Source organism: Gossypium arboreum, chromosome 4, assembly GCF_025698485.1.
Source record: "Gossypium arboreum isolate Shixiya-1 chromosome 4, ASM2569848v2, whole genome shotgun sequence".
Taxonomy (NCBI): Eukaryota; Viridiplantae; Streptophyta; class Magnoliopsida; order Malvales; family Malvaceae; genus Gossypium; species Gossypium arboreum.
Genome location: NC_069073.1, coordinates 93657979 through 93670118, shown reverse-complemented (window position 1 = coordinate 93670118; position 12140 = coordinate 93657979).

Genomic DNA, 12140 nt, shown 5'->3' with positions numbered 1-12140 from the left:
ACTAATTAAAGAATCTAACATGTTTACACAACAATTCAAGTTTATCTACTTTAACTTCACTATTCATTCCACTTTGATTTAGCTGTCTCTCTCAAGTCATATTCACTAAATAAATCATAACTCGGGTTACAAAACTCGAAATTCAAATCCGTAAAATTTCCTGAATCTAGACTCATAAAGATTTTTGCTAATTTTTTCTATAATTTTGGTTCAGCCGATTAGTACATTTTATTAGTTAAAGTTTCCCTGTTACACAGCTCGACTGATCTGACCTCTGTTCACTACGAATTGAATATCTCTCAGTACACAATTCAAACAACCCTGAGGTCTGTTTCATTTAAAACTAGTCTCAATAAGGAATTTAGGTATGTAAACTATATTTCTTAATTTTCTTTGTACAATTTTTAATGATTTTTCAAAGTTGGAACAGGGGATCACGTATTCATCCTGAGCAAGTCACATACAATTGTAAATATCTCAAAATATAGAATTCCTTTGCTTGCTCTGTTTCTTTTATATGAAAGTAGACTCATTAAGCTTTAATTTTACATCTCATTCAACCTCTAATTATATTCCTCCTATTTTGGTGATTTTTCAAAATCACGTCACTGCTACCATCTAAAAACAGTTTTAATGCTAATTTCACTCTTTCACACATTCTTTATGCTACCCTCATTTTATCTTATATATGTATATACCACAAATCATTTTCACCACATTTCATTCACCATAAGTGTAGGTCCAAACCACAATATCACCACAAAACCATCCCGTTGAACAATTCGGATCAATCCTCGATATTTAATGGTTTCAAAGACACACCCACCATCATACTTCGTTTAGTTCGGCTCTCTTGTACACATGGTGAACACTTAGTACCACTCATGCGACCTAACCGATTTGTCTCAGTAGCTCTCTTGTCTACATGGTGTCCTTCACTTGGAATCACGCATGCACCTAGCTACATTTACCTTTCACGTAGCTCTCTTGTCTACATGGTGTCCTTCACTTGGAATCACGCATGCGACCTAGCTACATTTATCTTTCACGTAGCTCTCTTGTCTACATGGGATACATCTCGTATCACGCATGTGACCTAGCTACTACAAGGTGTCTCGTAGCTTTCTTGTACACATGATGTGCACTCAGATCATACATGTGACCTAGCTACGCCCTCTATTTCATTCGATCTCTCAATGTTCAACCGGATCTCTCTCTATATTTATTTCCATTTTTCCAATAGTCGATTTACATTTTAACATCAGCTAGTATGTTTATATAATAGGCTGAAATATAAGAATGTACATGAAATTATTGTAATATTTACATACAAACTTACCTTGGTGCAAAATGTGGAAATTTTGCAATTTAGTCCAAAACTTTTTCCTTCCCCTTCGAGATCAATTTCGTCTTTCTTGATCTATAATAACACATTTAGCTCATTTAATACTCATACTATTTATTTCAATCCAAAAATCACATTATGGAAAAATTACATTTTGCCCCTAACTTTACAAAATTACATTTTTGCCCTAGGCTCGGGAATTTAATTTCAGCCCTTATTCTTATGTTTTATGATATGCTGAACATTTTCTCTTCTACAACAACATCAAATTCTCACTCTATCATATAGTTATGAACAATAGGTATTTTTACCGATTATGCTGCTTTTACTCGTTTTCACTTAAAACCGAGTAGCACAAGTTATTTAACATAATTTAAAACCTCATATTCTATCATAAAACATCAAAATACACAAATTTCACCTATGGGTATTTTTCCAAATGTGAACCCTAGGTTAAATTATTACTAGCATAAGCTTAATCGAGCTTCCGGGATTCCAAAAACGTAAAGAACATTAAAAACGGGGCTTGGAATCACTTACTATGGAGCTTGAAAATTGAAGAAACCCTAGCTATGGAGAGAGGAGAATTCGCAGCAACTAAGGAGGATGATGATCAATTTTGTGTTATTTTTCCCATTTTATTTCATTTAATATCCAAATGACCAAAATGCCCCTCCTTACTAAACTTTCAAAAATTCCTTCCATGTCCTAATTTTGTCCATGAATTTAAAATTGGTCAAATTGCTATTTAAGATCTCCTAATTAATATTCCAAAACAATTTCATACTAAAAACTTCCGGGATGTAAATTTTGCAACTTATTCGATTTAGTCCCTATTTTCAATTTAAGCACTTTAGGCATAGAATTTCATCACGAAATTTTCAAAAAATCGGCTCATCTCATTCCGGTATGAACAAACTATTCACTTGAAAAGTTAGCTGAGTTGTATATCTTCGAGGTTGTGAGATTACATGGAGTACCTGTTTCTATTATTTCGGATAGAGATCCGAGATTCACATCGAGGTTTTGGAAGAAATTGCAAGATGCACTAGGTACAAAATTACATTTTAGTACCACATTTCACCCATAGACGGATGGTCAATCCGAGCGAGTTATTCAGATACTCGAGGATATGTTGAGATGTTGCATTTTTGAGTTCAAAGGTACGTGGGAAAAATATTTGCCATTGATTGAATTTGCATATAACAATAGTTGTCATTCAAGTATTAAAATGGCACCGTACAAGGCTTTATACAATCGAAAGTGTCGAACACCTTTGTACTTGACTGAACTCAGTGAGAATAAGATTCACGGGGTTGATCTAATTAGAGAAACAAAAGAGAAAGTGAAAGTAATACGTGATAGTTTGAAAGCGGCGTCAGATGTTCAGAAATCATAAGTAAACTTGAAAAGAAAAGATATCGAGTTCCAGATCGGGGATAAAGTGTTTTTGAAAGTATCTCTGTGGAAGAAAATACTTCGATTTGGTTGTAAAGGCAAATTGAGTCCGTGATTTATCGGACCGTACAAGATTATCGAGTGAGTTAGACCAGTTGCTTATTGGCTAGAATTTCCATCTGAGTTAGAAAAGATTCATAATGTATTTCATGTATCGATGCTTCGACAATATCGATCTGATCCTTCCCATATTATTTCTCTGACAGAAGTTGAGATTTAACTAGATTTATCATACAGTGAAGAACCGATTCAAATTCTAGATCGTGAGATCAAATAGCTGAGAAATAAAAGAATAGCTTAGTAAAAGTATTATGGCATCGACACGGGATTGAAGAAGCTACGTGGGAACCTGAGGATGCTATGAGAAAGCAATATCCAAACCTATTCGCTGGTAAGATTTTCGGGGACGAAAATCCCTAAGAGGGGGAGAGTTGTAATAACTCGATTTTAGCTTAAATCAGAATAGTAGTTTCGGGACCATAAATATTATTTCAAAAAATTATTTTAATATTATTTTTGGTGTTTATAGTATATGAATATGTATGTGTGAAAGTTTCGTGTGATAATTTTATCATTTAAGTGGTTAATTTGACTAAAGGACTAAATCGCGTAAAATGAAAAAGTTGCACTCTATAAGTTAAAAGTGTCTATTTGCTATGAGGCATTAAATTAGAGGTCCTTACGTTGATATTAGACCATTGATTGTGATAATGGACATTTATGGACATGCATTATAAAATTTTGAAGTTAATTCATTAAGGGTAAATAGGTAAATAACAAATTAAGTTAATAAATCATAACCAAACATGATTTTTTTATCCATCTTTCATGCATTAGCTGAATTTTGTAAGAAAAAAACATCATCTTATGCTCATTTAGGGTTCGAATCTTTGAATCTTTGATTAAGGTATGTATTTTGTTCGATTTTTTATGATTTTTCTGTTTTTGTGATCGTTGCTTTGTGCACTAGCTAGACCGTACCCTAATTTCTAAAATTGTTGATGATTTTGTGAAGTGCCATTGATGAGTGCTTGAGATCTTGAATGTTTGATGATGGAAAATGAGTATTTTTTTTTATAGATTATCATGTTTTGTAAAGTGATTTTTAGTGAAATTTCATAAAAGGGATTAAATTGAGGAAATGTGAAATGTTATGGTTAAAAGTGTGAAATAAATGAAAAAATGGGCTGTTATGAAGTTATAGAGAATTCGAATAGCATAAAATAGAAAGAAATTGTGTAATTTGGTGTAATTGTGAAATAAGAACTAAATTGTAAAAATGCAAAACTTTAGGGGCTAAAGTGTAAAAATGCCCAAATAGGTATTTATGGGTGAAATTGAATGAATAAATGATTAAATAAGTAGATTTTTAATTCATATAGTTCCCGAAAGAAAGAAATCAAATTTAGATCAGGGGAAATCAAAAGTTATCGAGTAATGGATCCGATTCGTCTATTCTGACTACGAGGTAAGTTCATATGCAAATAAATGTCTTTAAATTGAATTATATGTGTTTACTTGCCATTGAATTGTTATGAATGTTGAACGAGTAATTAGGAGCAAGAATCGATAGATTTTCGACATCCAAAAGTCCCGTAAGAACCTTAGGAATAGTATAGGATACGAATGTCATGACACTAGGTTATCGAGTTGTGATTACATGTAAGACCATGTCTGGGACGTTGGCATTGTATTGAGATTACATGTAAGACCATGTCTGAGACGTTGGCATCGTACTATGATTTCGTGTCAGACACTGTGTGGGCCAATGGCGTCGATATGTGATAACATGTAAGACCATATCTGGGATATGGCATTATTCGAGCTTATGTGATTTTCGAGTATCCTTAATGATTCCGAATGGTTCAACGGGAAAAGTCAAGTTGAGAAAGATTATGTGGAATGACATAATGACTCAGGTATGTACGAGATTCATACAAGTATTGAGAAGTGAAGTAAATGATAAATTTGATTAGGATAATGAATATGTGTTCAGTGAGAAAGGTTTGAGAACTTGTTTGTGATTAATTATGTTTAGCATATTTGAATTGATATGAAAAGGTTCACATGATAGTTTTATTTGTATATGGCTTACTAGGCTTTTAAAGCTAAACTTGTGCATTCTTTCAATGTTTTATAGATTATCAAAGCTAGCTTGTACTCGGGGATCATCTGGAAACATCATCACATTATCGATCATCTCGTTGGTACTTTTGAAGCTTTGTACATATATTATATGGCATGTATAGGCTATTGTCATCTTGGTATATTTTGAGTTGTGATTATAGCCATGAGATTTGGCTTGTAAATGTTGGAATATGGCCATTTAAGTTGGCTTGAATTATATGTTTGATAAATGATATATGTGATGTATATATTGTCCTAAGTGTTGGGTTGTTTGGAATGGTTGTATGGATGCTCTTTTGGACAGTTATATGTTGTGGTATTATTTTTTGGAAGTTGATATATTTTGGTATGATTTGGGATGATGAATTGATATGTTTGAGAAGCATGATTTGGTTGATAAAAAGGTGAGGAAATTCATTTAGGAGTTATATGAGTTTGATAATTGTGACATGTTGATTTGGTAAGTTTTGAATATGGAATCTAGTATTTGAATTAATTAATGATAGATGGCATGATATGTGTGTGAATTGGCATGTTTTGGTTGCCTATATATGTATTGAAATGATACCGTTTTGATGGCTAAGTGTGCATGAGAAAAGGGTGGCAAATTGGCTTTGCAAATGGCCTGTTTTTGTCCACATGGGCAGAGACACGGGCGTGTGTCTCAGGCATGTGTGACACACGATCATGTTACACAGCCTTGTATCCCCTGAGGTACCCTTTCGAATTAAGGTAGTATACCCTATAGATTTGGCGCGGCCTAGACAAATGGGCGTGTCTACTGGCCGTGTGTGGCACACAGGCTGGCACATGGGCGTGTGGTTGGCCATGTGACCCAAGTCAGTAACCTCCCCAATTTTTCCACAACCATGGCACACGGGCGTGTCATTGGCCGTGTGGTACAAGTCAGTATGTATGCCCTATTTTCACACGGCCTATGACACGGGCGTGTCTGGTGGCCCTGTGCGGGCGCGTGACCCTGGAATATTTGAAATTTTCTAAGTCTTTCAAAGTTTTCTAATGCTTTCATTTTAGTCCCGAACCACTTCAAAGCTTATTTTAAGGTCTAATAGGACCTTATAAGGGGAAAAGTGATTGAGATGAATGGATTTTAATTATGATAGCACAAATGTATGATTTATGTTGTGGTTGAATGGTAATGCCTTGTAACCTTATTCCAGCAATGGATACGGGTTAGGGGTGTTACAACTAAAGTGTGGGGGAGTTTGATCTGTCGTGATTTGGTGTAGCTAATTAAACTAGTTTTCACATTTAAAGAGCTCTAATACATGCTTTTTCGTTATGTTTTAATTAAGTTTCTTTAGCTTTATTTACATTAAATAAAATGTGCACATTGAGTCTTTTGTTAACCTTAAGGGCCGAATAAGGCCTAAGGGAGAGCTAACGTACTTTGTGAGTGTGTAAGAGATCATTAGAAGGCATTTCGGGTCACTATTGGACGCTATGTCTATAACACCCCTAACCCATATCCATCGCCAGAATAGATTTAAGGAGCATTATCAGAGTTTACAGAACAAATACAATATTCAAGTCATTTACTATTCTTATCAGAAACCAATCTTATTTAAACATATTGTCCCTTAATTGGACCTTCGAGGCCCAATTTAAACATTTAAAACAGGTCAGAACTAAATCGGGAACTCAGGAAATATTTCATGAAATTTCAAAATTTCTCTTAAATACAAGGGTCACATGCCCATGTGGGTAGACCGTGTGGCTCACATAGCCAAATGACATGCCCGTGTCCTAAGTCGTGTGGGCATTCGATGTAAGGCACAGGGCCATGTCCCAGCCCGTGTTCATACCTGTGTAACTCTCTGGCTTGAGTTACACGGTTAGCCACACACCCGTGTGCTAGGCCATATGGACAATTTAATTTTCAAAAATTAGGTGCAGGAATTACGCAGCCAAGACACACGCCCGTGTGTTGGGTCGTGTATTTCACACGATTGGGACACACGCCCGTGTGACCAATTCTGAGCATTTTGTTTCTAAATTTTTAAGATACAGGGGACACACGGCCAAACTACACGCCTGCGTGTCTACCCCTGTGGACGAAAATAGGCCATTTTCAAGGCCATATTTCTCACCCATTTTGTCTTCCACCTACAACAAAATTTAAGCACATTCACCAACCAATTCAAAACATTTTAAACCAAGCCAAAATCAAGTAATATCCATGTATGTTCAAGTGTTTAAAGTTACTAAAAGTCCATTTATTCTTATAGGCATACTTGATAAATTATGTTAATTCAAAACCATTCATCAATAGGTTTATATATTTTCCATCATATAACCATTTAAACACACATCAAAACTTGATAAGGCTTTTTATAATTACATCATAATATGTTTAACACTAGCTATTCCAATGGCTAGTTACAATCAATATATTTCATCATTTGACCTATTTTACCCTATACTTGCCATTATACCAAAATAAGTTTGCTATTTATACCAAAACAAGCTACAGGATAGTGTGATGATGCTCCGACCGATTCCAACCTTTATGAACTTCCGAGCACTATAAAACAGAGAAAAAGAAAATAGAGTGAAATGCTTAGTCAGTTCGTATAACAAGAATTTAAGTTACCAATTATGTTCAATATAAGTAATCATGCAAATAACATGCATCCCAACAATTTGACCAATTGCCTAGTCACATACACTCAATCAAGCAAGTTAGTCATGAATTTCTAAATACTTTTCAAGTAATAAAGATGAGCTCATCTTGTAATAACTTTCATACACATATACTTTTCTTATCATATTTCCATATAACATATACATCTCTATGATAAATCATCTCAAGATCAGATTAGCCATAACAAAACTTTGCCCGTTGAATTTATTTGAAATATCGATGTATACACATGTAGTACACTTGAAGTGTACAAAGATGTAATCCGTCAACTCATATTTAGGGATACCCATTAGGTTACATAATCAGGAAGCACTCTCTCGAGCCATATAACAGGATACTCAGATGAGCCATGTAACAGGAAGCTTATCGGCTAAATTAGGAAACTCATAAGAGTTTAAAAGAAGAAGCTCATTGAACTTAACAGGTAAATTCGAATAGTTATTATCAGGGAGCTCTGGATAGCCATAAAACAGGAAATTCAAGCGAGCCATATCAGGAAGCTCATAAAGAGCCTATATCAGGACGCTATATGTAGGATCACAACCGATCGTATAACAAGACGCTCACAAAGAGCTGTGGTAGTCCGCAAAATATGCAAGATTACTACCGATTAGGATACTCACAGGAACCATATAATGGAAAGCTTGATAGGGCTTATAACAGGATGCTCATAAGAGCTATGGTGTGTCTGCAACATATGCAAGACTACAACCAATCAGGAAACTTGCATCCATCGAACTTCATTTAATCAAACGGGACTTATCATTTACCAGGCATTATCGAATATGCATTAAATTTTCAAATGCATAACAACTAAATAATTCTCATACACAACATTCAATTCAAGCATATAAATGTACAAATTTAGTTACACGAACTTACCTCGATACTTGTTCGTTTCAAAATTCTAGTAATCCAATACTTTTTGTTTTCCTTGATCCAACTCAGTATTAGTCTTTTCAGATCTATACAAATGAATTTAATCATCAATTTAATTCATTTCATACTCAATTTAATTCAATTAACATCCTAGGAAAAATTAACATTTTGCTCCTATATTTTCCACAAATGACGATTTTGTCCCTAAGCTCGAAAAATGAAATTCATGCAATTTAATCCTTATTCCAAGCCTAACTAATTTTTACATATAACATTTACAGAACATATATTTCATAAAAATTAGAAATTTTCCATGAATTTTACATCTTTACAATTTAGCCCCTAAATCACAATTTCATGAAAAATTCCTTCACAAAAGTTGTTTAACTATCAATAATCTTTCATTTTCTACCATAAATTTCAAAATTTCAGCATATTCATCCATGGAAAATTTTTAATACTTTGATAAATTTACAAATTGATCCCTAAAATAACTAGATTAGGTTATTCTGATATCAAAAATAAAAAAATTACTAAAAACGGGACAAGATTACTTACCCAATTAGGCTTGCTTGATTTTCTTTCTCATTCCTAGGGTTTCCATAGAATTTTGGGGAAGAAGATGATATAAAATAATGATATTAGATATTTATTTTATTTATCATCTTTATTTATTTTAATTTCCAATTTAGTCCTTTTCTTTTTTTAATTTTCCATGGATGAAACATCATAAATATCTACTAACTTCTCTTAATGGTCTAATTACCATATAAGGGCCTCAAGTTTTGAATTCTATAACTATTTTATCCTTATAGCTACTAGAATTCAACTTTTTCATTTTATGCAATTTGGTCATTTCTATAATTAAACACAAAATCGGTAAAATTTTATTATCAAAATTTTCATACATCTTTCCAATCATGGTACAGACCATGCAATAATTTTAAAATAAATTTTCTTTTTTACTCAGAATCGTGGTCCCGAAACCACTATTCTGATTTCACTGAATACGGGCTGTTACAACGTCGCAACATGGGAGATTTGATATCACAACATAGAAAGTAGAATAAAGAAAGTGAGAAATTGCCTTCAATGTTAGGACATAGGTTGAGGGCATCGCGACATACCCCTAAAGACAACTACAGAGGAGTAAACTGGCTGCTATGTCACGACATAGGTCCTAGTGTGTCACAACATCGACTGTGTGACGAGAATAAAACACAAAGCAGGGGTGTTTTAGTATGCACAATCGAACTTAAAGCTCCAGAACGTCTGCTAACCTAGGGTTAAGGATGACGGCTACCTAAAGGTTATAAATAGACTCATTTGGCACACATTATGGACACATTCAATTAGCTTAGATTCTCTCTTTAAGTTTAAGTTTTGTTTTCTTTCTTTCTTTAGGTTTTCGTAGTTTTAGTTTATTTGTTATTTGTCTCTTTCAAGAGTTCTGATTTAAAAAGGATATCAATTATTGTGGTCGTGCTTATTATCAATATCAATCAAGCTTTTCTTAAACTTTTTATTTCAATCTATTCCTTATGATTAATTCTTCCATCTATTCCATGTTGTGTATGAAAACCATGAGGAACTAATCCTTCTATGGGCAATTAGCAAGTGGAAGCATGATGTTTTAACTATTTTGTAGGGTTACTCAACGAATCAGTTGTTTGGGAAAGGAAGAACATGTAACAAACCCTAGGCCTGACAACCCTGGGAAGTCATCAAGATGGGAATTAACCCAAAATTGGTATTCCTCTTCATGAACACCTTTTCCCTAAGCCAATCTAGACTGTGACATCGGAAGATAAGTAGTCCTTGCTGACTCGTTATGTTAGTTGAAAATCGAATGATCTTGCTAGGGTAGCGACTAGTTGGTTGATTGGGAACCCGAGACAATAGTTGATTGGGATTACTGAAGCGAGCTAATCACCCATCTTCATATTTGATTCACTTTATTTTTTATATCTCTTGAAATTTAATTCTTTTTCTATGTTATTTTATTTTATTTAAGAAACCCTAAAATTATCTCTTACTTTACTTATGTACTATAACTGACTTAAAGTATTAATTAGATCTTTAATTGTTTAGGTTAAGATTGATTTAGTACTCGCCTCCCTTGGGCACGATCCTCGAAGTTCTCACATTCTTCATTGGAAAATCTATATTACAATTCAACCCATATACTTATGGATACCGTCTCATAACTGTCTATTTTATTGCAGTATCACACTCTCGATGTTAGTATGTCCGGAAGCAATCACTAAGTAGGCTTGTAGCCTTTCCCCATCATATTCTCTGCTAAAATTTTTGAGACCATGTTGGATAGAAATAGGGTTCGCTCTCTAACCACAACAATTTTCACCCCTTCATTACTTTACAAAATCACTCTTTTCAGTTCAAAATCTTTCTTGGCTTTAGCTCAGTTACCTAATATATTTCAAGGGTTACGTCAAACCTATAAAAGGGAAACCCCATCAAACCGGAAAAAAAGACATGTCCTTGGACCATTAAAGGACACTTACGATGCACTCTATTGGCCATCACACTTTCACCAAACAAAATAGTAACAGTTATACCCTTATCAATGTTTCCTACTAGAATACCCAACTCCAACGCCAGCTCACTCAAAATTTACGAGTGTTTGGAACCAAAATCAATCAAAGAAAACAATAGAATAGTTCACAGAGCGAAGGTATCATTGAGGACATCAGTCACTCCCTAGTCTTGTGGTTCCTTCACAGCATATACTTGTGTTTGTCTCGCCTTGTGTGGCAATAGTGTTTTCTAGGGTTCATTGTCCGGCCTGTCTTGTATCACTACTTCCACCTCGACTTCGTCCGCGAACTCTGACTCAAACTAGTATATGGGTTAAATTCTAAGCTTCTAACCACTCTAGTCCTTTTGGGCAGTTCTTGATCATGTGTTCTTTGCACCCACACTTAAAACATCCTTTTTTCAACTTACGACATTCCCTGGGATGCCTTCATTTGCAATGTTCACAAAATGGAAAACTTGGCAACCTGTGCAAACCTTCTTTTTCAGCCTGGATGTTACCTTGTTGCCACAACTGATCAGAATGGAAGCTCTGTCTGGCATTTTTGCTAGTGTTATGCACTTTTCGATCCCTTTTGGATGTTTGTCCAAACATTTGTTTTTTCAGACCTTGCTACATTTCGCGGAGCACTATTCTAATTTCTTCAACAGCCTTTGCTTTATCCACCAACTCAACAAAATTTGTTGTGTCATGTGCCACCAGATAAAGTTACATGTCGTGTAACACCCCAATAATTTAGAATCTTTAATTTTGAATTATCTGACACGAATTACATGTTTCCTTTATTGGCTAAGTGATTTGAGTGGGTTAGGAGTGTTTGAGAAGCCTGGGTTCAAGTCTTGGTGATAAACCGTAATTTATTCAAATTTCTATCCCATGCTTAGCACATTTTATGGATGATTTTTCCTTAAAATTGGTGAATTCGATGCTCCTAATGCCTTAATTTCATATTTTATACTTAGATGAGCATAAGAGGGTGAAAGGAATGAGAAACGGGCCAAAAATGGAGAAAATGGGCCAACGTACGAAATCAACACGGCCTGGACCTCTTCACACGGGCAGACCACACGGCCGTGTCAATTTGGCAAAATCAAAGCACGACTCACACA